The sequence below is a fragment of the Anolis sagrei genome, chromosome 10 (assembly GCF_037176765.1).
Source record: "Anolis sagrei isolate rAnoSag1 chromosome 10, rAnoSag1.mat, whole genome shotgun sequence".
Classification (NCBI taxonomy): Eukaryota; Metazoa; Chordata; class Lepidosauria; order Squamata; family Dactyloidae; genus Anolis; species Anolis sagrei.
The window spans coordinates 4,038,032-4,065,519 of record NC_090030.1 but is presented as its reverse complement, the minus strand read 5'-3'; the positions used below and the strand labels follow the sequence as shown (position 1 = coordinate 4,065,519).

The 27,488-nt window shown below is 41.1% G+C and overlaps 1 long non-coding RNA gene across 1 annotated transcript in view; it reads left to right on the top strand.

Moving 5' to 3' along the window:
- Window positions 1-3,399: 3,399 nt before the first annotated feature.
- The window catches only part of LOC137097648 (uncharacterized), a 99,509-nt gene continuing 75,420 nt past the window's right edge, over window positions 3,400-27,488 (top strand). The window contains exon 1 of the long non-coding RNA XR_010910321.1: window positions 3,400-3,586. This is a non-coding gene — a long non-coding RNA (uncharacterized lncRNA). The remainder of the gene's footprint in view (window positions 3,587-27,488) is intronic.

The following is a 27,488-nucleotide window of genomic DNA, read 5'->3' as shown; positions in this document are numbered from 1 at the left end:
AGAGTTGGATGTCATCTGCGTACAGATGCTTCTTGGAAGTATCCATTCTTGAAAAGCATCCATTCCTGTCCTTTTTGTAACCAGGAAAGTTTGATCGGCTCAGCTGTTTAGATGACAACGAGCCCAGAAGGTTGCCTGAAAGGTTGGTATACTGTTCATCTATCTCAGTTCTCATCTTATTGGCAACGCCATCCATTAGATAAAACCAAATGTTCCAAGTTTGATTCAGTCAGGCTGTTTCTGCTCTTAAAATATATCAGTGAGGAAAAATGGCATATGCTTTAAAACAAATTCAAATGACACACATTGAAATGGTAGGCGGCCATGTTCCAAAAAGGATCGAGGTTATGCTTTTAGGAGACACTTGTATTCTCCATAGAGTTTACAACAGAAGTTCATAAGGTGATTCAGCTTCTTCCAGGCAAAAGGTGATGTTACACAGACTACACAAGTGCAAAGGGCTCCATTGATGCCAAGGAAAGAATCCTGTAAAAGTCATCCCAGCTGAACTTTTCAGTAATAATATTTTACATAACCTTGCTTTACCTGAGCAGGGTTATGTTATACTATTTGTAGGTAAAAGGTAAAGGTTTTCCTCAACATTAAGTCCAGTCGTGTCCAACTCTGGGGGTTGGTGCTCTCCATTTCTAAGCCAAAGCGCCGGCATTGTCCATAGACACCTCCAAGATCATGTGGCCAGCATGACTGCATGGAGCGCCTTTACCTTCCCACAGGTAATGTGGCAAGGTAATGTGATCTGCTCACATTTTTATGGTTTTGAACTTCTAGGTTGGTAGAAGCTGGACCTTACATCTGGAGTGCACCCCACTTTGAACCACCAACCCAGCTAATTCTAGGGTTTTTTTAAATATACTGTTAACCAGATTTTGTTCAATTTCAGGCAACAAAGCCTAGGCTACCTCTATGCAGACATTCTCACTGATTGACTTACAGCTTCATGGTTACTCAAGGCTAACCAAGTTTGGAAATTGCTACATTCAAACTTGCTTTAAACAGACCAGGGTTCTTTCCCCTACCCTGGACATTTCAGATATATATACACTTCCAAAGCAGTTGCTCTTTTCCAAATTCATAATCGGAAAACACAATGTTGGTGGGCAGGAAAAGAGATTTAAAGATGGGCTCAAAGCCAACCTTAAAATCTCTGGCATAGACACTGAGAACTGGGAAGCCCTGGCCCGTGAGCACTCCAGCTGGAGGTCAGCTGTGACCAGCAGTGCTGCAGAATTTGAAGAGGCACAAATGGAGGGCGAAAGAGAGAAACGTGCCAAGAGGAAGGCACGTCAAGCCAACCCCGATCGAGACCGCCTTCTACCTGGAAACCAATGCCCTTACTGTGGGAGAAGATGCAGGTCAAGAATAGGGCTCCATAGTCACCTATGGACCCACCCTACTCGGACAACGAGGGATTGCCTAAGTAAGTACTGTCATTGTATAATTCATGTATGATGTGTGTTTAAATTGATTGTGATTGTAATAGAATTGTATTGCCAGGATGTATTTTGACACAGAAGGGTTAAACAGCAAAGTAACAAGCTGTGAGAATGTGACCCTGAGTTCTTGCTCTGTGGAAGATTAGGGAGTGCCAGGGATAAACTTCCTTCCAGCTGCAGTTTGCATTAGTTCCTATCTCTTTCGGTTTGTGTTCTTCACGTCTGTCTTCTGATGGTGTATGTTGTCTATTTTGAGCTGCTTAAGTAAAGCTGAAAACCTGCTTTTACCGGAGACTCCAGAGTCCATTATTCTGAGCTTCTGCGATACTCTGCTAACGCCAACAAGTACTCCATGTGCCTCATTTTCAACAGAACTCTGAAGATACCATGAGCCACAGATGCAGGCAAAATGTCAGGAGAGAATGCTACTAGAATATGGCCAAACATACCAAAACACTCACAGCAACCCAGTGATTCTGGTCATAAAAGCCTTGGACAACACAAAAATTTGAATGGCAATCAGAGGGAGAAAGCGAACTCCATGATATTTGGAGCATTGAGGTTTCATATGACACATTTTGGAAATTGGTCCTCAGTGCAACACCCTGGCATGGAGAAATCTGCATGATATAAATAGAAACCTGAACTTTTCTTTCCCTCCATCCCTCTGAAGATACCATGAGCAACAGATGCAGGCAAAATGTCAGGAGTGAATGCTACTAGAATATGGCCAAACATACCAAAACACTCACAAGAACCCAGTGATTCTGGTCATAAAAGCCTTGGACAACACAAAAATTTGAATGGCAATCAGAGGGAGAAAATTTGAATGGCAATCAGAGGGAGAACTCCATGATATCTGGAGCACCGAGGTTTCATATGACACATTTTGGAAATTGGTCCTCAGTGCAACACCCTGGCACGGAGAAATCTGCATTATATAAATAGAAACCTTAACTTTTCTTTCCCTCCATCCCTCTGAAGATACCATGAGCAACAGATGCAGGCAAAATGTCAGGAGAGAATGCTACTAGAATATGGCCAAACATACCAAAACACTCACAGCAACCCAGTGATTCTGGTCATAAAAGTCTTGGCGGCAAAAAAAGCCAATGGGATTTTGGCCTGCATCAAGAGGAGCCTAGTGTCTAGATCTAAGGAAGTAATGCTACCCCTCTATTCTGCTTTGGTTAGACCACATCTGGAATATTGTGTCCAATTCTGGGCACCACAATTCAAGAGAGATATTGACAAGCTGGAATGTGTCCAGAGGAGGGCGACTAAAATGATCAAGGGTCTGGAGAACAAGCCCTATGAGGAGCGGCTTAGGGAACTGGGCATGTTTAGCCTGAAGAAGAGAAGGTTGAGAGGAGATATGATAGCCATGTATAAATATGTGAGAGGAAGCCACAGGGAGGAGGGAGCAAGCTTGTTTTCTGCTTCCTTGGAGACTAGGACGCGGAACAATGGCTTCAAACTACAAGAAAGGAGATTTCATCTGAACATGAGGAAGAACTTCCTGACTGTGAGAGCCGTTCAGCAGTGGAACTCTCTGCCCCGGAGTGTGGTGGAGGCTCCTTCTTTGGAAGCTTTTAAACAGAGGCTGGATGGCCATTTGTCAGGGGTGATTTGAATGCAATATTCCTGCTTCTTGGCAGGGGATTGGACTGGATGGCCCTTGAGGTCTCTTCCAACTCTTTGATTCTATGATTCTATGATTCTATGTACACAAAAATTTGAATGGCAATCAGAGGGAGAAAGCGAACTCCATGCTATCGGGAGCACTGAGGTTTCATATGACACATTTTGGAAATTGGTCCTCAATGCAACACCCTGGCATGGAGAAATCTGCATTATATAAATAGAAACCTGAACTTTTCTTCCCCTCCATCCCACCGCCATTTCTTTCCCTTTAGAAATTGAAGCTGCTTCCAGTACACTGCATTTCTCTAGCCTCGGAGCAGCCCGAATTTAACTGCCTGGCTCCAGCTGTACAAGAAAGACATGGCTGCAGGGAACAATAGGCATTGACTTGTCCGTGGCATTTGGCATCCACAGCCCTGGCATTCCGCCAGGCTTAATTGAAGGACGGCTCAGGATCCCCTTTTTATTACTAACAGGAGGGGTAAAAGGTGAGTGTAAAGGCTAAAATGGAGACATCCCAGACTTTCCATGCATTGCAAAGGGACCTGCCTTGCGCCACTCTTGTAACTGTGCCCATGCTCTCATGTTGAATATGACTTGCACAAACTAATATGGAATTCTATTAAGAAGCTATCAGTATATTTGTGCTAATATCACAAATATCAAATGGGGTGTTTCGCTTGAATGGTTCCTTCCTCTTTGCTTATCTCAGTAAACAGAGCTGCAGGAAGGGTATTTTTCTGTGGTATCTGTTAGCTTAAATGAGGAGCAAAATGCATATGGTAGACCCATACTAAAATGAGGGTGAGCTTGTCAGTGTGTGTGCATCTACACTGCAGAATGAATGCAGTTTGACACTGCTTTGACTACATTATAGGGCATTGTAGATGAGGCCTCTGTGAAGGCATGGGGTAATAGAAGGAATTGTTCAACAAATGCATTGTTGAAGGCTTTCATGGCCGGAGTGATTGTAGGTTGCTGTAGGTTTTTCGAGCTGTATGGCCATGTTCTAGAAGCATTCTCTCCTGACATTTCACCTGCATCTATGCAATGCTCTGCTGCTGAGTATGCATGCCCAGTGTGGAACACATCTCACCACGCTAAAACAGTGGATGTGGCTCTTAATGAGACATGCCGCATTATCACAGGATGTGTGCATCCTACACCACTGGAGAAATTACACAGTTTAGCCGCTATTGCACCACCTGACATCCGCCGGGAAGTAGCAGCCAATAGTGAAAGGACCAAGGCAGAGACATCTCCAGCCCATTCCTTGTTTGGATATCAGCCAGCACGCCAATGACTTAAATCAAGAAATAGTTTTCTAAGATCTACAGAGACACTTGCTGGAACACCTCAGCAAGCGAGAGTCCAAAAGTGGCAGGCTCAAACCCAGAACCTCAATCCATGGCTGATACCAAATGAGAGACTCCCCCCTGGGTACACAGAAGACTGGGCGGCTTGGAAGGCGCTGAACAGACTGTGCTCTGGCACCACGAGATGCAGAGACAACCTCAAGAAATGGGGCCACAAAGTGGAGTCCACGACATGCGAGGGTGGAGAAGAGCAAACCACTGACCACCTGCTGCAATGCAACCTGAGCCCTGCCACGTGCACGATGGAGGACCTTCTTGCAGCAACACCAGAGGCACTCCAAGGGGACAGATACTGGTCAAAGGACATCTAATCAACTACCAAGCTTGCAAACTTTGTATTTTATTTGTTTGTTTGTTTTAAATGCAATACAACTGTTTGGTTCGCTCCTGACATGATAAATAAATCGCCTGCATCTATGGCAGGCATCCTCAGAGGTTGTGAGGTATTTGCTGCATTACCCTCACTCAAAATGTTTTCAATTACTATCGACCATCTGTCCATTTATCCATCATTTTCTATTTACAATATTCTGTTTTCATTCTCAAAAAAGACTTCAAAATGGGATCGGATAAACACAGCAATTCTTAAAAGTTTTATCCCACGGGCTTTGGATTCTATTTCCATGCGCTTAGGAAACAGAACCCCACGGAAGTCCCACGGAGGCCATCACATGACATGAGGTTCTTACATGGAAGAAAGTGGGGAAAAGATGGGAAAATGGGGGAAAGATGGATGAAACAAGGGGGAAAGACAGGGGAAAGACAAGGAAAGTGGAGAGAAGACAGGGAAAGATGAGGAAAGATGGGGGAAAGAGGTGAAAGACAGGGAAACTGGGAAAAGTGGGAGAAAAACGGGGAAGGAAGGAGAAGGATTGGGGAAAGAGGAGGGAAAGATGAGAAATGGGAAAAGATGGGAAAAGATGAGGAAAACAAAGACAGATTGGGAAAAGATGGGTAAAGATGGGAAAAACAGAGAAAAATGGGGGAAAGACAAGGGAAAGAAAGGAGAAGGAAGGAGGAAAGTGGTGGAAAGAGGAGGGAAAGAGGGAGAAAGAAGGGGAAAGATGGGGAAACGGACAAAGATGGGAAAAACTGAGAAAAGTGGAAAGATGAGGGAAAGAAGGGAGAAGGAAGGAGAAAGTGGTCAAAAGAAGAGAGATAGAGGGAGAAAGAAGGGGGAAATGGGAAAAGATGGGGGAGAGATGAGGAAAAATGAGGAAAGATGGGTAAAGACGGAGAAAACGGAGAAAAGTGGGGAAAAGACGTGGGAAAGATGAGGGAAAGAAAGGAGAAGGAAGGGGAAAAGTGGTGGAAAGAGGAGAGAAAGAGGGAGAAAAAAGGGGAAAGATGGGGAAAGAGGGGGGAAATATGAGGAAAAAATAGGAAAGATGGGAAAGAATGGGTAAAGATGGGAAAAACTGAGAAAAGTGGGGGAACAGCAGAAATTTGAGGGAAAGAAGGGAGAAAGAAGTGGGAAAGTGGTGGAAAGAAGAGAGTTAGAGGGAGAAAGAAGGGGAAAATGGGAAAAGATGGGGAGAGATCAGGAAAAATGAGGAAAGATGGGGAAAAGATGGGTAAAGATGGAGAAAATGGAGAAAAGTGGGGGAAAGACAAGGAAAAGATGAGGGAAAGAAAGGAGAAGGAAGGGGGAAAGTGGTGGAAATAGGAGAGAAAGAGGGAGAAAGAAGGGGAAAGATGGGGAAAGAGGGGAAAATATGAGGAAAGATGAGGAAAGATGGGGGGAAAACGGATAAATATGGGAAAAATTGAGAAAAGTTGGGAAAAGACAATGGAAAGATGAGAGAAAGAAGGAAGGGGAAAAGTGATGGAAAGAGGGAGAATGAAGGGGAAAGACAGGGAAAGACAATCAGGAAGTTCTTCCTAATGTTCAGATGGAATCTCCTGTAGTTTGAAGCCATTCCTCCATTGCGTACTAGTCTCCAGGACTGCAGAAAATAAGCCTGCTCCTCCTCCCTATGACTTCCCCTCACATGTTTATACATCAAGTCTCCTCTCAGCCTTCTCTTTTTCAGGCTAAACATGCCCAACTCTTTAAGCCGCTCCTCATAGGGCTTGTTCTCCAGACCCTTGATCATTTTAGTCACCCTCATTCTCTGGACACATTCCAGATTTCTTGTACAGTAAAACAGAACTTGTAGGCTCTTCAGAGAAGAAAATGTACCCAAAAGAGTTCTATTATGCACACATCTATTATGTGAGTTGTTAGTGGGGTGAAGAGGAGATAAGAGAGTCTTGTGGCAAATCCCTGTGCCGAGTTATCTGCATTTAAAAGCTGCCTTTGGGCAAATTTTGGGATTTTGCAGCAAGCCTAGAGTGTATGTCTAGGGTTGCAAAAATATAAAACTTTTTCAATCCCCAGGAAAACTAATCTTTTGGTAAAGAACCATTGGGAGGTGTGAAATGTGTTGGCTCTCAAGCACGGTCCCTCATTTAGCTAATGAATACCTAAATTAATTACTTAATTCTAGAATGAAGTTAATGGTGAAATTCTAACTTAATTAAGTTAAAAAATAAATGTGAGTCAGGTGTCCATTTAGATTAGAAATTTTCTAATTTAATTGATAAGTTACTTCAATTTAATTACTTAGTGCCCATTACTGCGTGGTTATTAGTGCGCGCACAGTGTCTGTTCATGGAACCAAGTGACTGCGCATCGGTTTTGCCAGTGCTGGCATTCAGGCACTCATGATCGACGTCTGAGCAGAATTTCAATCCTTGCCACTTTAAAAGAAATCCCCACCAAATGCAGATTGAGTCGGCGAATTGTAAAGCAAACAACGTCATAACAAGGTCAGTGTGCAAGCGAGGATTGATAGAATTGGGTGAATTCGGCTTTCTGAATAAATAACATTATGCAGGAGACATGATCACGGCGTTAAAAATGTACGAAGCTGCAATAAAGGAAGATGGCAAAAACAATTGTTTCCTATCGCTGCCGAGGACAACAATGGTGCTTATGTTAATAGCTCCCCTTCTCTTCCTCCGGTAGACATCTTAACCTCTTTCCTGCTCCCGTATGAAACAATTACTAGGCAAGTGTGAAACATTTATTGGAGGCATTAAATTTGTGCGCGTTCCAAGCCGGTCTTATCCTGTGTGGCTTCTCCGGCTGAGATGGGTTCTTACGCCGTGGTGACTGCTAATTGGATTGCTAAAGATCTGACACAGAAGTGCACAAGTTTAAACACCTGTGTGTCTAAATCGAGGCTCTTGTTGTTATGAGTATCATGGAAATTCAATAATGAGTAAATAATGCCTGTGCCACTGAGTGCCGAGGCTGATGCTTTGTTGCTCGAGCATGTTTCGCGGAAAATGAACAGAGAATGAACACTCTGTTCCACCACCTTTCCAAACATGGGTTTTACATTGGTTACATCCAAACTGGACTACTGCAATGTACTCTATGAGGAGCTGCCTTTGAAGACAGCCCAGAAGTTTCAACTTCAGTTCAGAAACTTCAACTAGTCCAGCGAGCAGCAGCCAGATTGCTCACCGGAGCGACATACAGGGAGCATACCACCCCCCTGCTGTGACAGCTCCATTGGCTGCCAATTCAGTTCCGAGCACAATTCAAGGTGCTGGTTTTGACCTACAAAACCCTGTACGGTTCCGGTCCAGTGTATCTGTCCGAACGTATCTCCCTCTACGTCCCACCCCAGAGTCTGAGATCATCTGGGGAGGCCCTGCTATCGACCCCACTACTGTCACAAGTGAGGCTGGTGGGGACGAGGAGCAGGGCTTTCTCAGTGGTGGCCCCCTCACCTGTGGAACTCACTCCCGGGGGAAATCAGGGCATCATCATCCCTCCTCTCCTTCAGGAGGAGGGTGAAGACGTGGTTATGGGACCAGGCCTTTGGGCAATCTGGCAATTAAATAAGACAATCAGGCAAGTAAGACCAACAGTATTGACGAAGTGGAACTGAAAATTAGAACTATGAGTTAGCGAACGCTGACCATGTAGGAGGAGGAATTGGGTTTGTATTTGGTTTTATTGATTTTATTGATTTTATGGTTATAATGCATGAATTGTTGTCAACTGTGAATTGATGTAATTTTGTGTATGATTGTTTTATGATGCAGGCATCAAATTGTGCCTTTGCTTTTGTAAGCCGTCCTGAGTCCCTTCCGGGGTGAGAAGGGCGGGGTAAAAGAACCCCAAATAAACTGATACAACGGACAGCAGCCAGGCTTATTATTATTATTATTATTATTATTATTATTATTATTATCTTTATTTGTACCCCGCTAGCATCTCCCGAAGGACTCGATGTGGCTTACAAAGGCCAAGGCCTCAAAACACAAACACATCAACACAACACCTAAAGCAAATTAAAAACAGTTAAAGCAGCATTAAACAACAATTAATAAACAATAGATCAAGACACTATAAAACTGGGCCGGGCCAGAGTATTTATTATTATTTATTTATTTACTTTGCTTATATACCGCTGTTCTCAGCCCGGGGGCGACTCACAGCGGTGTACAACATAGGAGCAACAAAATTCAAGACACAGTATAAAAACAATTCACAATACAGCAATTATACAAAAACATGGTTATTACTACGAAAACCATTCAGCGTTGTCTCATCATCCAAACCACAATCCAATATCATTTTCCGTTATTCCATTCCTATAGTCATTACCAATCATTGCACTTCCTGTTCGAACGGCTTCTTGAACAACCAAGTCTTTAATTTCCTGCGGAATATCATCAGGGAAGGAGCCAGTCTAATGTCCATGGGAAGGGTGTTCCACAGCCGAGGAGCCACCACAGAGAAGGCCCTATCTCTCATCCCCGCCAGCCGTGCCTGTGAAGCAGGCGGGATCAAGAGCAGGGCCTCCCCGGAAGATCTCAAAGTCCTGGTGGGCTCGTAGGTCGAGATGCGGTCAGATAGGTATCTTGGGCCGGAACAGTTTAAGGCTTTATAGGCCAACGCCAGCACCTTGAATTGAGCCCGGTAGCAAATCGGCAGCCAGTGGAGTTAGCGCAACAGGGGGGTTGTATGCTTCCTGCGTCCCACTCCTGTTAGTATCATGGCTGCCGCACGTTGGACCAATTGAAGCTTCTGGGCCATCTTCAAAGGCAACCCCATGTAGAGAGCGTTGCAGTAGTCTAAACGGGATGTAACCAGAGCGTGGACTACCGTGGCCAAGTCAGACTTCCCAAGGTACGGGCGCAGCTGGTGCACAAGCCTTAGCTGTGCAAATGCTCCCCTGGTCACCGCCGAGACTTGGGGCTCCAGGCTCAGCGATGAGAGTAATGGGTACAAGAATTAAAAGTGCTGATGTGACAGGTGATGTGTAAGGATTATAGGGCAAGTGCAGTGTGCAGTGTGCAACAATCTTAGTTCTAATAAAGTGCTTCTGGGACAGGTTGCTGGAGTTTTCCTATTCTGGGAAGGCACATCGGGACAGCCAGGTCTTCAAGTTCTTTCTCAAGACTGCCAGTGTAGGGGCCTGTCTAAGATCTTTGGGGAGGGTGTTCCAGAGTCGGGGGGCCACCACAGAAAAGGCCCTGTCTCGCGTCCCCACCAAACGCTCATTACTGGAGCAAACTATAGATAGCATACAACGTCCCTATTAAAACAGCTTCATTGGCTGCTGATAAGTTGCTGAGTCAAATTCAAAGTGCAGGTCATGACCTATAAAGCCCTAAACCAGGGGTCCTCAAACTAAGGCCCAGGGGCCGAATACGGCCCTCCAAGGCCATTTACCCGGTCCTCACTCAGGGTCAATCTAAGTCTGAAACGACTTGAAAGCACACAACAACAACAACAACAATCCTATCTCATCAGCCAAAAGCAGGTCCACACTTCCTATTGAAATACTAATAAGTTTATATTTGTTAAAATTGTTCTTCATCTTAATTATTGTATTGCTTTTAAGTGTTTTTTGCACTACAAATAAGATATGTGCAGTGTGCATATGAATTCATTCATGTTTTTTTTTTTTTCAAATTATAATCCGGCCGTCCAACAGTTTGAGGGACTGTGAACTGGCCCTCTGTTTAAAAAGTTTGAGGACCCTTGCTCTAAATGGTTTGGGCCCAGAGGCAGCCCTAGGTAATTTTCAATGGTAAGCAAACAGTATTTTGGCACCCCCCCCCCCAACCAATCACTGACATATATTTTCTGTTCATCGTGGGAGTTCTGTGTGCCATATTTGGTTCAATTCCTTCATTGGTGGAGTTCAGAATGCTCTTTGATTGTAGATGAACTATACATCCCAGTAACTACAACTCACATATGCCAAGGTCTATTTTCCCCCAAGAGCACCCCTGGGCAAAATCAACTATACTGCAAATACTTACATTGCATAATGGGTTGAGCCGCCCCTGTTTGGGCCCCACCTATCTCTGCGATCGCACCTCCTTCTATGAACTGGCCCAAAATCTTCCGGAGAGGCCCTCCTTTCACTCCCACCATCATCACAAGTACAGTTGGTGGGGACGAGATAGAGGGCCTTCTCAGTGGTGCCCCCCCATCTCTGGGACACCCTTCCAAGGGAAATAAGACAGGCCCCATCCCTCCCCTCCTTTCGTAAGAGCTTGAAGACTTGGTGGTTTCAACAAGCCTTTGAGAATGACCAGTTCTAGCTCAGCCCAAAATATTGTTGAATATGGCCTTCTACTTCCTACCTATTACCCCAGTCATCCCTCAAATAGGCCCTGAAAATGAGCAGCCACAGACCCGTACCTGCTATTGCTGTTAGCCTATTATAGCACTTAATAGTACTTAATTCACGGTCTCTTCATATTTTGAGTTTGCACTAGCCTTGGCACGGCCTTTTAATTGCTCTGAATAGGCAGGATTATTTTTAAGATCGATGTGTTATTGTGATAATTTTATGCTTATGTTGTTTTCTTAATTTTATGTTATGCTTTTTGCTCTGTATGTTTTGGTAATGTACTTGAGTCCTCCTCGGGGATATAGAGCGGTATATAAATTAAGTTTTGTTATTATTATTTATTATAGTTACATTCAAACATTCAACTGGCACTGACCAAACATCATCATCATCATCATCATCATCACTACTATTATTATTACACTTTATTTATATTCTGCTCTATCTCCCCAGTGGCACTCAGAATGGATAACAGTATATAGATAGATAGATAGATAGATAGATAGATAGATAGATAGGCAGGCTTTTTGGACAACCACACTAGGCTGAGATGAAGTAATTTACAGTTTTCAAAGACTATGTGCTAGGCTTGGGCAATCCAGTTCGTTAATTTCGTAATTCGTTATTAATTCGTATTTAAATTAGATTACGATCCAATATCGAGCCATGCAGGAATAGTGTGAGGAGTAATTAAGAATTGAAACAATTTTTCCAATTTTCGTAATTATTTTCGTAATTTCGTAATTATATTTTATAATATACAATTATAATATAATATATAATATAATAATATTATAATAATATAATATACATTATATATTATATTATATTTCATTATATTATTATAATACTATTATATTATAGTATTGTATATTATATTATAATATTATATATTATATTACTATATTATTATTATATTATATTATAATATAATATACATAATATATTATATTATAATGTAATATAATATACAATTATAATATAATAGAATATATTATATATATTATATATAATAATATAATATAATAATATATAATATAATAATATTATAATATAATATACAACAATATAATTTACAACAATATAATTATATTATATTATAATAATATAATATAATATAATATAATATAATATAATATAATATAATATAATATAATATAATATAATATAATTGTTGTTTGTTTTATCACACCAACAGTCAACAACAGAGGGAGAGGGAAGCTTCAGAAGTTCCCCCTGTCCCGTTTGGAGGTTTTTTAGCATATTGCGCAATCGTGTCCACCATTAACTAATCGATTTGTAATTTTACAAAATTTCGTATATTTAGAAATTTTTTAAAGTAAAATTTCAGAATTCTTAAAAAAAAACGAAATGCAAGGCCCCCCTAAAAACGAAACGAGTTTAGAACCATATTTTTCCGTGGTTACCCAAGCCTACTATGTGCAGTTCAGAATGGATTCTGTGCAAAATTCACGCATGCAACCATCACACTTCTATTATACCATAACCAGAAAGCATGGTGGGAATTGTAGGGCAATTTGCTCATTTGGGCACATAGAAGAATCTGAAAATACTTTTTGGAAATGTTATGGACAGTCATTGGAGTTAAAAGGAAGTTATACTGGCATCACTTTTCAGATGCATTCTCATGCCTGTCAAGTTTAATCAATCATTTTCTAACATTAGTGGAAATTGCTCCAGGGAATATGATGGGGATAGAGGCATCTATCTGATGGGGTGGGGATGTAGCATTGTTCAAACTTCTGGGTATCTCTTTGAACTGTAAAGGACAAAAATATGCCAATGCACAAAACTTAGAGAGATTGAGAGAGAGAAAGAGAGAGAGAGTGCAGAGTTTCAGAAGTGCTCTTTTAGTTGCCCCAAAACATCTACTCTCCCTTAAGTTAAATTCATGCTCTCAAGAGACAAAAATAAAGTAGACTTCTTTAAAAGTAACATAGTTGGTTTACTCATATAGTTCATGTACTTAGCATACAGGTACTTTGCTTATCAATCCAATTACGAACCCACGTGATCTCTTCGTGCATCTGCATCGCAAGCGCGATTGGTGGGGACAAGGGACAGGGCCTTCTTGGTGGTGGCCCCACAACTCTGGACATCAGGCATGCCCCAACATTGGCAGTCTTCAGAAGGAGCTTGAAAACATGGATGTTCCAGTGTGCCTTCCCAGATTAAGGAATCCCAAGCAATATGTCCCAAATTCACTTTATGAGAGAGTTAGAATTGTCTGCACACCCACTTACCCCCCAAAATATCCATCCTTTTTCACCTGGTCATACCCAGCATTTTTTAAAATATTTTAATCTTTACATTTGGCCCTGCCAGATTTTTAAATTGCGTCGTGATATTTTGTTTTTGCTTTGCTATGAGTTATCTATTGTTGTATTGTATTGTTGTGGTTGTGTTTTTGTTCTGATGTATTTTGGGCTCGGCCTCTTGTAAGCCGCACCGAGTCCTGCGGGAGATGGTAGCGGGGTATAAATAAAGGATTATTATTATTAGTAGTATTATTACAGATGTGATTTGAAGTAGTTTCTCTGTGTAGGTAACACAGGGCATCTTCCTAACAGGCCAAAGTCTAAAGCATTTCTCTGTTCTGAGAGTCTAATGGAGTCTCTGTCTAGTGTGGAAGTCCAATGGAGTCTGAGATCTAAAATGGAGTCTGAGCAGAAAAGTCCCAGATCACAAGGTCTGCAGCCCCTCCCACAACACAGAGTTAAGGAAACCCACATACCAATTCATACATATACAATACTATAAGCAATCTGAATTAGATGCATAACAAATAACTCGTGGAGGCTTGAAGAAGGTTGCTATTTCCAACATTTTTACGTGTGCCTGTAAGTTGGGGATAGAGATCCCCTATAACATTTTGGATCATCTGAACATGTTGAAATATGGCATGCTAATATAGGAGGATGTGTTCTACCAATGTAGCAATTTTCATCAGGGTTGGTCTAAAAATGAGGGAAGGAGAAGAACCTGGAGTTTCCCCAGTGCCAATGCTGTTTTCCGCACATTGCGCAATTGCATCCACCATTAACGAAGCAATTTGGAATTTTCGGAAAGTTCTGACTTCTTCAGAAAATTCGAAAATGACTTCTGAATTGAACTAACAGCTCCCCCTAGATCCAAAATGAATTTTGAACCATTTTTTTTTTTTGGATCAACCAAGCCTAGTAGGCAACACAGGGCATCTTTCTAACAGTCCAAAGTCTAAAGCATTTCTCTCTTCTGAGAGTCTAATGGAGTCTCTCTCTAGTCTGAAAGTGTTGCACTCCAGGACAGGAAAAATCCTCTGAGTTTAAACACCACACGTTGAATAGGAAAACAATACTTTTATTGAAGACAAGTATAATGCCTCTAAATAAAAAGCACTTAAAAGGAATAGGCAAATCCAATTAGGTAAGAAGATAAGCAGGAGCACATTGATCTAAGGTAGAGTTCAGCAAAGTCCATAAAGCAAAGTCCACACTTCTCTAATATAATCCAGAAAAACAGGAATACATTGATCCAAGGCTTAGATGGGCAATCAATAAATCCAGGAATCAAAAACCATGACACAAGAAACATCTTAACATGAATCTTCAAAGCAGAGTTTCCATGAAACAAGAACAAGAACTAGGTGTGATTCTAAATGATGTTTCATCTGATTGCATTTTCCATGCCTTTCCAAGCACTCAGAAACAGGTTTTGCTTTCCTTGGGCGGCCCTTATCTTTTTCTGTTGAAGCCTGGCAGAATGCCGAAGGCCTTGCTCGGCCTGTCTATTTTGACTAATTTCTACCTGCCTATCTATATTCTCATTAGTATCTGCAGGTGCCAAGTTGTTTTCAAGCCCCAAATCCTGGGAACTCTCTGGGAGCAATTCAGTGAGTAAACCATCATCCCTATACACTCTAGGAACATTCTCATGGGAAACTACACTTGGAACAGCTCCTTAAGCCACTCCTCATAGGCCTTGTTCTCTAGACCCTTTATCATTTTAGTCGCTCTCCTCTGGACACATTCCAGCTTGTCAATATCTCTCTTGAATTGTGGTGCCCAGAATTGGACACAATATTCCAGGTGTGGTCTAACCAAAGCGGAATAGAGCATGGGGAGCAGGACTTCCTTAGATCTAGACACTAGGCTCCTCTTGATGCAGGCCAAAATCCCATTGGCTTTTTTTGCCACCACATCACATTCCTGGCTCATGTTTAACTTGTTGTCCATGAGGACTCCAAGATCTTTTTCACACCTACTGAATCCTGCTCCTGTCCTCTGGAGTCTTGGCTCTCCCTCACAATTTGGTGTCGTCTGCAAACTTGATGATCCTGCCTTCTAACCCTTCATGGTCTACAGCCCCTCCCACAACACAGAGTTGAGGGAAACCACATACCAATACACACATAAACAATACAGTAAGCAATCTGAAGTAGATACATAACTAGTGGAGGCTTGAAGAAGGTTGCTATTTTCAACATTTTTACATGTCTCTATTTGGGGAATTGAAAGAGAAGTAAATTACCAATTGACTTGGGGATCATGGAGAAAACCCACCATTTAGAAATGGTGAAATACTTTGAACCCACGGTTGAAGCTTGCATCATGGGATGGGCTCCGTGGGTTGCTGATTCTTGAATGTGTATAAAGGCTGATTTTATTGCATGTGATGAAGTCCCTAGTCATGGCTGTACTTGAATAGTATGCTTGCAAGAGGTTTGTTCTCTGGACATCACTGATTCTTACCCTGTAAAATAACCATGGCATACCAGCCGGATGAGTATACCTTTTCGTGCAATGTTATTTCAATAGGCTTGAGTGAATCTGGTAAATATATTCATTTTTAAATGTATCCTCCGAGGATGCAATTCACCATGACATTCTGCTGCTTTAAAAAAAAACGCTGTCGAAATGAAATGTGCTAAAATAACACCATTAGTTTGTTCTCCCTTGTTTTCTGCCCACAACCTACAGATTTTATAGGCTCCTGCTGTGCCATTTATTACAGCGGGTGCCTCTCCGTCATGCGTTTGTCATTTGCAGGCACTCTTTAATGTTTTCTTTGAAATGGACACTGCCTAGACTACAACCACGTCCATTAGCTGTAATGGTGTAGCATTTCCTTTAAAAGGATATCATTTCATGTATCATACTGAAGACTTTAGGAAGTTCGGTTGAGAAATGCCCCATGATATTTGCAAATCAGGCTTTAGGCCAGACTTTACTTGGGAATATAATACACAACCTGGAATGTGTTGACTCTAAGCTGGAATGTGTCCCGAGGAGGGTGACTAAAATGATCCAGGGTCTGGAGAACAAGCCCTATGAGGAGTGGCTTAAAGAGCTGGGCATGTTTAGCCTGAGGAAGAGAAGGCTGAGAGGAGACATGATGAGGACCATGTATAAATATGTGAGGGGAAGTCATAGAGGAGGGGACAAGCTTGTTTTCTTCCGCCCTGGAGACGCAATGGAGCAATGGCTTCAAACTACTACAAACGATATTCCGCCTGAACATTAGGAAGAACTTCCTGACTGTGAGAGCTGTTCAGCAGTGGAACTCTCTGGTGGAGTTATGTTAATTGCACAAATGAACATTACATTTATATATATATATATATATATATATATATATATATATATATATATATATAGATACTAGCTGTCCCTTGCCATGCATTACTGTGGCCCAGTCTGGTGATCTGGAAAATAAAGTAATGAGAAAGTGTTGGTTTCTAATCTATGTCAAGTCTTTCTGCTTGCGGGTAAACAGTATTTCTTGCTGTTTCTTTATCAGTGTTGATGTGGAGAGTGTCTGGTTTGCCTACTCTGGAATATGCGAGATATAATTGTCCTTCTTTAGGGGTCCCTTTCAAATCTATGATACTATATCTGTGTGTGTGTGAATCATATATACTATGTCTAGATGGCTCTTTGTCAGCAGGGTTTTGAATATGTTTTCTTGTCTTGGTGAAGAGAGTTGGACTGGATGGCTTTAATTATGGGGATTCTGTGTGGGAAGTTTGCCCCAATTCTGTCATTGGTGGGGTTAATCATGATCTCTGATTGTAGGTGAACTATAAATCCCAGTAACTACAACTCCCAAATGTCAAGGTCTATTTCCCCCAAACTCCATCTGTGTTCATATTTGGGCATATGGAATGTTCGTAACAATTTTGGTCCAGATCCATCATTGTTTGAGTCCACAGAACTCTCTGTAGGTGAACTACAACTCCCAAACTCAAGGTGTTCAGAATGCTCTGTGGCTGTAGGTGAACTATACATCCCAGCAACTACAACTCCCAAATGTCAAGATTCTATTTTCCCCAAACTCCACCAGTGTTCACATTTGGGCATATTGTGTATTCGTGTAGAGTTTGGTCCATATCCATCATTGCTTGAGTCCACAGAGATCTCGGGATGTAGGTGAACTACAACTCCCAAAACCAAAGGACACTGCCCACGAAACCCTTCCAGTGTTTTCTGTTGGTCATGAGAGTCCTGTGTGCCATGTTTGGTTCAATTCCATCATTGCTGAAGTTCAGAATTCTCTTTGATTGTAGGTGAACTATAAATCCAAGCAACTACAACTCCCAAATGACAAAATTCAATTTTTTTGAGTGATGGTCACTCATTGGGTTATTAGGCGTATTCGGTCCAAATTTGGTGTCAATTCGTCTAGCGGTTTTTGAGTTTTGTTAGTCGCACAAATGAACATTACACTTTTATTTATATAGATAGCCAGGAAACATGAATGGGAAAGTCTGTTTCACTTGGTTCTGGCGGCATGCCTTTTGATTGTCAGATCTGAGAGTTATAGTAAAAAATCTGGTTTAAAAGTCTATTTTATTAAAAGGTTTTGTAAACCCAGCAAATCCCCATCCCTAGTATAGGCGTTATTGAGCTTGATGATCTGACAAATGTTAAGGTAGCTTCTTTTGTTCCCATCACAGCATGGGAGCATTGCTCTTTCGGCTAAAACATCTGGAACCATTCAGCCATGCTGGAGCGATAGTCCAAAAAGTAGTCCTGTTACCACTGTCTTCTTCAAGGCCACAAACTCCTCTCCAAGGGCTCAGTGATGCGCCCAATGATCAAGACATATCCCGGCGCCTGCTTTCCACATTGTACATGACTGCCGTGGCATTCGGCGCATTATCAGTGTGACAGAGGTGGCCGTTTCTGACGGCTCACGCACGTGACTCTTAATGAAGCCATGAAGAGTGCGGGCCAAGAGGACGAGATAAAAGAGGAAATAGAATTTCGAAGCACGAGCTATAAAAGCACGCCCAGGGCATTTGCAATTATTTTCTCTGCCTGTATTTAAAATTAATGAAACTAGCCGCGCTCTAGCTTTGAAACATTCATCTCGTGGGTGTTTCATTACGTGCCCCCTCTTTCTGGATTGTGACATTTGGCAGCGAGGTTGTACTTCGCCGAAATATATTTTTTCGCATTATGAGGAAATAAAATTATTTACTTTTCAATCTACTCTACAACATTTAGTTAGAAACCTTTATTAAAATTGCATCAATCAGGGGTGCGAGGCATGGTGCGTGCAGCCTTTTTTCATGCTACGTCAAGCCCTGGAAAGAGAGAGAGAGAAAGGAGGAAAGAGAATTTACAAACTGTTATTGCAGTTGATTTTCAGGAGGGTACACCGACTATGCCAACATTTGAGCCAGTCTCCATTTGCATACTCAGAGTGACATGTCTAAATGCATAATCTGGAGTCTGTGTTCGCAAGGGGGAAATAGCTTCACACTGTTGAACTGGGCAATTTTGTTTTTCTCAAATGGGGTCTCTCTGGGTACATATTTCATGCAAATTGATTCTATTTATTTCATAGACTGACTGGTCATTTTTCCTCCTGGATTTATGACCACTGCTGAAAGAAACTCCCTGTGCCAAATATTTCAGAAGAGACTCCCTAAGGCTTATGCAACAGAAGCAAAGTGAGTTATGGACAGAACGGAACAGGGGCTGGCATGGTTTTGCATGGAATTTGGATAGGGATGCAAAATGTCCACGGACACAGACAGCTATCTAATAGGCCTGTGCAAAAAAATCGGAAGAGTCGGAATTTGCAAGAAAATCGGAAGTTTTGCAAATTATTATTATTATTATTATTATTAAACTTTATTTGTACCCCGCTAGCATCTCCCGAAGGACTCGATGCGGCTTACAAAGGCCAAGGCCTCAACATAACAACAACAAACAATAACGATACAAGCAAATTAAAACATAAGCAATAACACAACAAAACATTACACTATTATACAATAAAATCAGGGCCGGGCCAATGATGGGTACAGGTTAACAGTGCTGGGTGTGTGAGGTGGTATGTTGGAGTTCTGGGCAAGTGCAATGTGCAGAGAGTATTAAACTCTAATAAAGTGCTTCTGGGACAAAGTGCTGGAGGTTATCCTATTCCGGAAAGGCACATCGGAATAACCAAGTCTTCAAGGTCTTCCTAAAGACTGCCAACGTGGGTGCTAGTCTAATGTCTTTGGGAAGGGTGTTCCAAAGTCGGGGGCAACCACAGAGAAGGCTCTGTCCCTCATCCCCACCAAACGCGCCTGCGACGCAGGTGGGATCGCGAGCAGAATCCACCTCTGAAGCATTTGCGTGGCTGTGTTGGAGTTCAGCCTGTGATTGTGTTTAAGGATCAGGGTATTTTGGATGTTGGGAATGACGACAATGAGGTTCATGTAGGTACTGGTGTTTGCAATGATGGGGTGGCTATTGAAGCAGAGAATGACCAGGAGATCCCTGTTCAAAGTGTATTTTCTGAGGAGAATGTTCCTGAAGGGTTTGGGGATGATGGTGTGCTCCCTGAATTGTTACCAGAGAATTCCCATGATTTGGAGCCTGAGAACAGCTTGACACCTGGGCCAGCTGCAGAAATTAATGAGCCAGTAGATAGACGGGATGTTATTAGTCAGAATAGGAAAGCAAACCAGTCTCTTAGGTGTTCTGTCAGGCTCAAAGAAAGAATGATAAGGGATTCAAGGCTAAAACAAAGCCCATTTCTGGCCACTTGGGATATAGCGTCATTAGGAGATAAAAGTGCCAAGTACAGGGTCTGTAGTCAGATGAAGCATTGTTTGGAATCAAGTCAAGACATCTTTCCTGTTCCTTGGAAACCTAGCTTTGGATAGATTCATGTGTTAAGTGCCTTGGATTCATGTTTCCAGTTCTTGAGTTTTACTATAGAAGTGTCTTCCTTTGTTTTTCATGAACTTTGATGGACTAATTTCCTGGACTATTTGTTCTGGCTTATCTTCCTACCTAATTGGATTTACCAATTCTTTTCAAGTGTTTTACTGCTACTGTGTTTTACTGCTACTGTGTTTTACTGCTACTGTTTTACTGAGTTTTACTGCTACTGTTTTATTGAGTAGATACGCATTGCATATCTACTCAGCTGTGTGGTGTTTAAAGTCAGAGGGCTTTCCTGGTTTGGAGTGTAAAAGGCCCACACCCAATATTTTAGAATCAAAACTTACCCCATACTTTTTTCATTTTAGTTTTGTAATTCTCAGAAGGCTCCCAAAGTTAGTTTCATATTCAGTGCAAGGAAGCAACGCCATTAAGCCAAAAAAAAAAAAAAAACCTGCCTCTCTGCCTTGCCATTCCTCTCTCTGGTATTAATGGTGTCTTGGCATTAGGAGCGGTAAAAAGAGGGAGCATTGAATTTTCAGATGTAGTTACTTAGTTAGTCTCAACTAGGTTGGACTCAGGTTCAACAACATTAGCAAATTCCACTTATTTGATGACTCAGCTCTAGTTGAGACAAACAATACGAGTTAGGCCATAGCTTTCAATAAGCTGCAACCCACTAGTTCATTTTTTTTATATAAAAATTGCTACACATCATTAAACACAGAGCTGAAAATTGCATTTTGCAAGCCTCTAGCTACAATAACAATTCTAATACATCCAAACCATACCCAAGTTTATAAGGTTTTGATTAGGGGCTGGCTTGAAAAAAAGGCTTTAAACAGACTCCGGGAATAAAGGCTCCCTTCTTAATTAAAGAGATATTTGAATGATCTATATTATGCCTTAATTACCCATCATTTTGGTTTCATTTGTTTGGAAAGCAGCAGTGGCCTCCGATAGCACCGTGCGACTGAGATAAATGGAAGCTGGGCACAGTTCATGTTTTGCAATGGGGCAGCCTGCGTGATGGGTGTAATACAATGAGTGCGGCAATCAATATTGCTTTTGCTAATTGAAGGACCGCTATCTGAACAGCCCTCTGACACTTGCGCAGAGTGAGCATTTCATAAAAGCGTCTTCTGGAAGCTTGCCGTTTTATTATTTCCAGTCATAGGCTGAATTTTCCTAATTTCCTCCTCCATTTTCCTGAAGCATGACTGCAGCCACTCTTTTAGGGGAGATCAAAACACGTACTGTCCCCAAACATATTTTCTGTATCGGAAAGCTTTTAATCGTGTTCCTGATTATGAATATTGCATGGCTGACCATCTGGAGAATGAGTTATTCTCCCATTGCCCTGGAAAGCTTCCACTGACAAAGGCCTTATTGATCACACATTTATCTTATGTTGTTTTAAGTATTTCTGTATAGCTTTCCAGCACACAAGGGTCCCAGGGTGATAAAGATATAAAAACAATAGAACAATACAACCAGAGCATTTCCAAACACTGAATGCCATGCAGAAATACATTGTTTGGGAAACTTACAAGTTATGAGGCCAACCTATCGGCCTTGAGTTGGGAGTCCTACTATCAGAGCATTGATATATAACAAGCCCTGTTGTGTATACTCACCAATCTGACTTCATGCGATGTTGGGACCTGCAACAAAGCATCCTCTGAAGAGCTTACATCCAAGACCTAATCCTAACATTGCCATCCTACTCTAGGTTCATCTGCAGTGACATTTTCTTTGGAATGTATATGTCAACTCGCCCTCATAGACAATTCCCTCTGTATTCTCCCACTTTCGAATCGATGTTTGCGCCTCAGGAAGTGTTTGTCTGGAGAGAAGTATGCTTCTTTTAATAATAAGAAGAAGAAGGAGAAGAAGGAGAAGGAGAAGGAGAAGGAGAAGAAGGAGAAGGAGGAGAAGGAGAAGAAGGAGGAGGAGGAGGAGGAGGAGGAGGAGGAGGAAAAGGAGAAAGAGGAGGAGAAGGAGGAGAAGGAGAAGGAGGAGAAGGAGACGGAGAAGGAGAAGGAGACGGAGAAGGAGAAGGAGGGGAAGGGGAAGGGGAAGGGGGAGGAGGAGGAGGAGGAGGAGGAGGAGGAGGAGGAGGAGGAGGAGGAGAAGGAGAAGGAGAAGGAGAAGGAGAAGGAGAAGGAGAAGGAGTAGGAGTAGGAGAAGGAGAAGGAGAAGGAGAAGGAGAAGGAGAAGGAGAAGGAGAAGGAGAAGGAGAAGGAGAGGGAAGGGGAAGGGGAAGGGGAAGGGGAAGGGGAAGGAGAAGGAGAAGGAGAAGGAGAAGGAGAAGGAGAAGGAGAAGGAGAGGAAGGGGAAGGGGAAGGGGAAGGGGTGTTGCTACTAAGAGGTTGCAACGTACTTTATCTAAGTTGTTGTAAGGATCAATGTTGTTTGTGCTATACCTTTAACTTACTGTAAGGTTCAAGGCTGTTTGTCCTACAGCTGTTTCAGTTAATTGAAGAGTTAATTGAGAGTATTATTTTCATGTGTATAAAGATAGCTACTGTGTGTTTAGTTTTTTGCCATTGTGCCTTAATGCCATTGTGCGTGTTTGCCTCTGTGCCGTTCTGTCGGGGACTATGCTGCAGATGTCCTGTGAAGACACAGCCTTGAGAAGAGGACAAGGATTCCTGCTTATCTCAGCTGAGTGGTGATATCTCTCAGAAGATATTGTTTTATGTTACTTTTGTGGAAACAGTAATCCTGCTACTTTATTTTGTATGCTGCCAATACAACAATATTTTTTTTTTCTACTTGAAGTCAACGTCTCATGTATTTTTTCTTTTAATGAGCCAATTCATCACACACTGTTAACTGGGCTAGAGTCAATCCGCATGCTTCTCATGTTAGCGCATGACATAGGTTATGGGCCCAGCATAGCGGCATAAAGACTCCAAAGCCCATAACTCTGAGACTTTGGGAGAGTTTTTTGTGTGTGTTTTTTGTGCTTAAATAGAAAAGTAAGCAGCTATGGCTCATCATATGGCAAGCTTACCATTTGAGCGTTTAAATGCTGACAATTACATGGCTTGGAATGTGAAAATGAAGAGTTTTCTCATAAGAGAAGATTTGTGGACTGTGGTTGAAACCCCACCCACAGAAGCTTCGAGTGAAGAGGTAAAAAAGCAAGACCGAATTGCCAGGGCGAGCATTTTTCTCGCTGTTGAGGACGGGCAATTAATTTACTTAAGGGACACTATATCTGCAGCAGACTGTTGGCAGAAGTTAAAGGAAGTTTATCAAACTGAAACTTCTGGCATAAAAATTATTTTGACCCGGCAGCTTTATAATTTGAAGCTAAAAAGGGGTGACAACATAACTGAGCATTTGCAAAAGCTCAGGCATTTGTTGATGGAGTTGGAAAATAGACAAATGGTGTTTACCGAAACACATAAAGCTTTCATTTTGTTATCTTCTTTGGACTCTAGTTGGGACAATTTTGTGTTCAGTATGCAGAGTGTGCCTGAAGCACAGTTAACCTTGGATTTGGTTTCTGCAAGGCTTCTTGAGGAAGAAAGAAGAAAGCAGTTTCTTAAAGAAACAAACACCATTTCAGAAAATGCAGCTTGTGAAGGGGTTGGATGCAGAAAGAACCCTGCTGTGTGTAACGTAAGGAGGTGCTTCAGTTGTGGAGATGTGAATCATCTTGTCAAGGCCTGTCCCAAGAAGAAGAAGAAGAAAGAAGAAATGAAGAGGAACCCTGGGTGGCATGACAGAAATGCAAGGGGAAGAAATGCTGATGTAATGACTGTGTTATCAAAGGCTAAGTATGATGAGGCCACATGGTTACTTGACTCTGGGTGTGCAGAGCATTGTGTTAATAACTTAAAATTGTTAAAGGACACTAAAAAGCCAGATATTAATCATGTTACTTTAGCAGATGGATCATTAGCTGAGTGCAAGCTTGTAGGCTCAGCATTTGTTCCTAGTTTAGGAAGATATTTAGATAATGTTATGTTGGTTGAAAAACTTGATTTTTGTTTATTAAGTGCATCAAGTTTGTGTCTGCAAGGATATGACATCAAACTTAATAGTTCTGGGTGTACTGTATGGAAAGAAAATAAGTTATGTGCCAAAGGTAAATTAGTTAACAAAGTATATGTGATGAGTAACAAAGATAGTTCACCAAATGTTTCCTGTGTAAATAACAAACCTATACATAATGATTGTATTCATTACTTGCATAGAGTTTTTGGTCACGTGAACTTTAATTATCTACAAAAGTTATCAAAAGTGACTGATTTAGAGGTAAAGCCATGTCAAAAGTATTTAGACTGTGCTGTGTGTTCTAAAGCAAAAGTAAAGGCACATCCAATACCTAAGAAGAGTTTAAACACAACTACCAGACCATTTGAATTAGTTCACGCTGATTTAGCAGGACCATTTCCTCTTTCACTTGGAAATGCAAAATTTATATTTGTGTTAGTGGATGATTTTTCACGATTCACTTATTGTATTATTTTGAAATCAAAGTTTCAAGCTTTCAGTAAATTCAAAGAGTGGGTAGCCATGGTTGAGAGAAGATTTCCTTTTAAGGTATCATGTTTAAGGACTGATCGTGGTGGAGAATTTATGGGGACACAATTTCAAGACTGGTTAAGAAAGAGAGGAATTAGACACCATAAAACAAACCCATATTCACCTGCTGAGAATGGTGTGGCAGAAAGAAAAATAGGTGTTTTGAAAACTATGAAAGACTGCATGTTAGTAGATGCGAAAATGTCTAATAGGTATTGGGCAGAAGCAATTTCCACTGCTACATATATCTTAAATAGAAGTTGGAGTTCATGTGTAAATAATACTCCATATTATTTGTTGCATAAGAAAAGGCCAGTTCTAAAACATCTTAGAATATTTGGAAGCTATGCTAATGTGCTAGTACCTAGACAAACTAGAACAAAAGGTCAGAAAAAATGGCAGAGACTACGTTTTCTCGGTTACCAGGATGATACCAAGGGGTATCGTTTTATTAAAGACAATAATAAAATTGTGATTTCAAGAAGTGCAAACTTTGAAAAGAATACAGGTTGGGAACATGTTCATCAGAATAGTGAAGTGTTTTTTCATTTAAAGGAACATACGCCATCAAAGATAGATTTAAAATCTGAGTCTGATGAACACATTGAGGAACAAAGTGAGGCTGTTATAAAAGAAGAGCCTGAATTAAGTTTACAGGAAGCTGATGCTGAGGAGCAAATTGTAATACCAAGAAGGTCACAAAGATCTAACAAAGGTGTACCTCCAGATAGGTTCGTGATTCAGGGGGTAATGATTTGTCAGCCTGAAATGGAACCTGAAACCTTTCAGGATTTAAATAATTGTAGTCCAGAAGAACAAAGAAATTGGAAAAAGGCAATGGACGATGAATTTGAATCTTTGCTAAATTTAGAAGTGTTTGATATTGTTGATGTTCCAATAAATAAGCCAGTTATTGGGTGCAGATGGGTTTTTAGGAAGAAACTATTACCCGATGGAAGTTGTAAATATAAAGCTAGGCTAGTAGCTCAAGGATTTGCGCAAAAGCAATTCGTAAATTATGATAACACCTTTGCCCCTACAGCAAAAGCTGAATCAATGAGAATTATAATTGCTTTAGCTGAGCAAGAAGGATTTAAGTTAAAACATTTTGACTTTGAAACAGCGTATTTAAATGCCACAATTAATGAGGAGATATATATGAGGCAAGCGCCTGGATACGAAATTCAAGCAGGAAAGGTTTGTCGGCTTCGGAAAGCATTGTACGGTTTGAAACAATCGGCCCGGAGATGGAACCAGTGTATACATGAAGTATTGGTGAAATTAGGATTTAAACAAAGTGTGGCCGATGCATGTGTTTATACGCTAGGTGAAGGCAAAGATAAGATAATTGTGTTAATTTATGTAGATGATCTATGTATAGCCGCACAAACTGACTCTAAAATACAAACTGTATATACGTATTTGTCAAAACATTTTAGGCTAAAAGACTTGGGATGTTTGAAACATTATTTAGGCATCGAAGTAGTAAACAATGAAGGGGTGATATTTCTAAATCAAACAAGGAAGATTTTAGACCTTGTAACCAAAGCAGGTTTACAAGATGCTAATGCTGTTAAAACTCCTTTAACAGGAGATTTCTTAAGAATGGAAGACACAAGAGAACTAAAAAACACAAAGTTATTTCATTCTTTTGTTGGAAGTCTTTTGCACATTGCAAATTGGTCTCGTCCAGATATTGCATATGCAGTGAGTTTACTTAGTAGGAAAGTATCAAATCCAACTATAAGTGACTGGCTAGCATTAAAAAGGTTGATTAGGTATTTAAAAGGAACTGCTAATTATTGTTTGTGTTTTTCTAAAGAGGCTGACAAAGAACTGGTAATGTACGCCGACAGTTCTTTTGCTGATGAAAAAGATAGAAACTCTATAAGTGGATACATAGTGCTACATGGAAAATCTCCTATCTGCTGGAGGTCCAGAAAGCAAACAACTGTTGCAGTTTCTACGGCTGAAGCAGAATATGCGGCGTTGTCTCAAGCTGCAAATGAGTTACTTTGGATTAAACAGTTATTTGATGATTTAGGTGTAGAATGTAAATTGCCTATTACTGTGTATGACGATTCTCAAACGTGTATAGCTATATCAGAAAGCGAAAGTTTAAAGAATACAACAAAATACATAGCTGTGAAGTATCAAAATATAAGAACCTTAATCAAGGAAGGATTTATCAAAATGGTTTATTGTAGGTCTGAAGATAACTTGGCAGATATTTTTACAAAACCTCTAACGGCAGCTAAGCATGATGAAGCAACCAGAAAGTTAGGCCTAGTAGAATTAAAACAAAATTTGTAAATAATGTAACTTAGATAAAGTGAAGGGGCATGTTGCTACTAAGAGGTTGCAACGTACTTTATCTAAGTTGTTGTAAGGATCAATGTTGTTTGTGCTATACCTTTAACTTACTGTAAGGTTCAAGGCTGTTTGTCCTACAGCTGTTTCAGTTAATTGAAGAGTTAATTGAGAGTATTATTTTCATGTGTATAAAGATAGCTACTGTGTGTTTAGTTTTTTGCCATTGTGCCTTAATGCCATTGTGCGTGTTTGCCTCTGTGCCGTTCTGTCGGGGACTATGCTGCAGATGTCCTGTGAAGACACAGCCTTGAGAAGAGGACAAGGATTCCTGCTTATCTCAGCTGA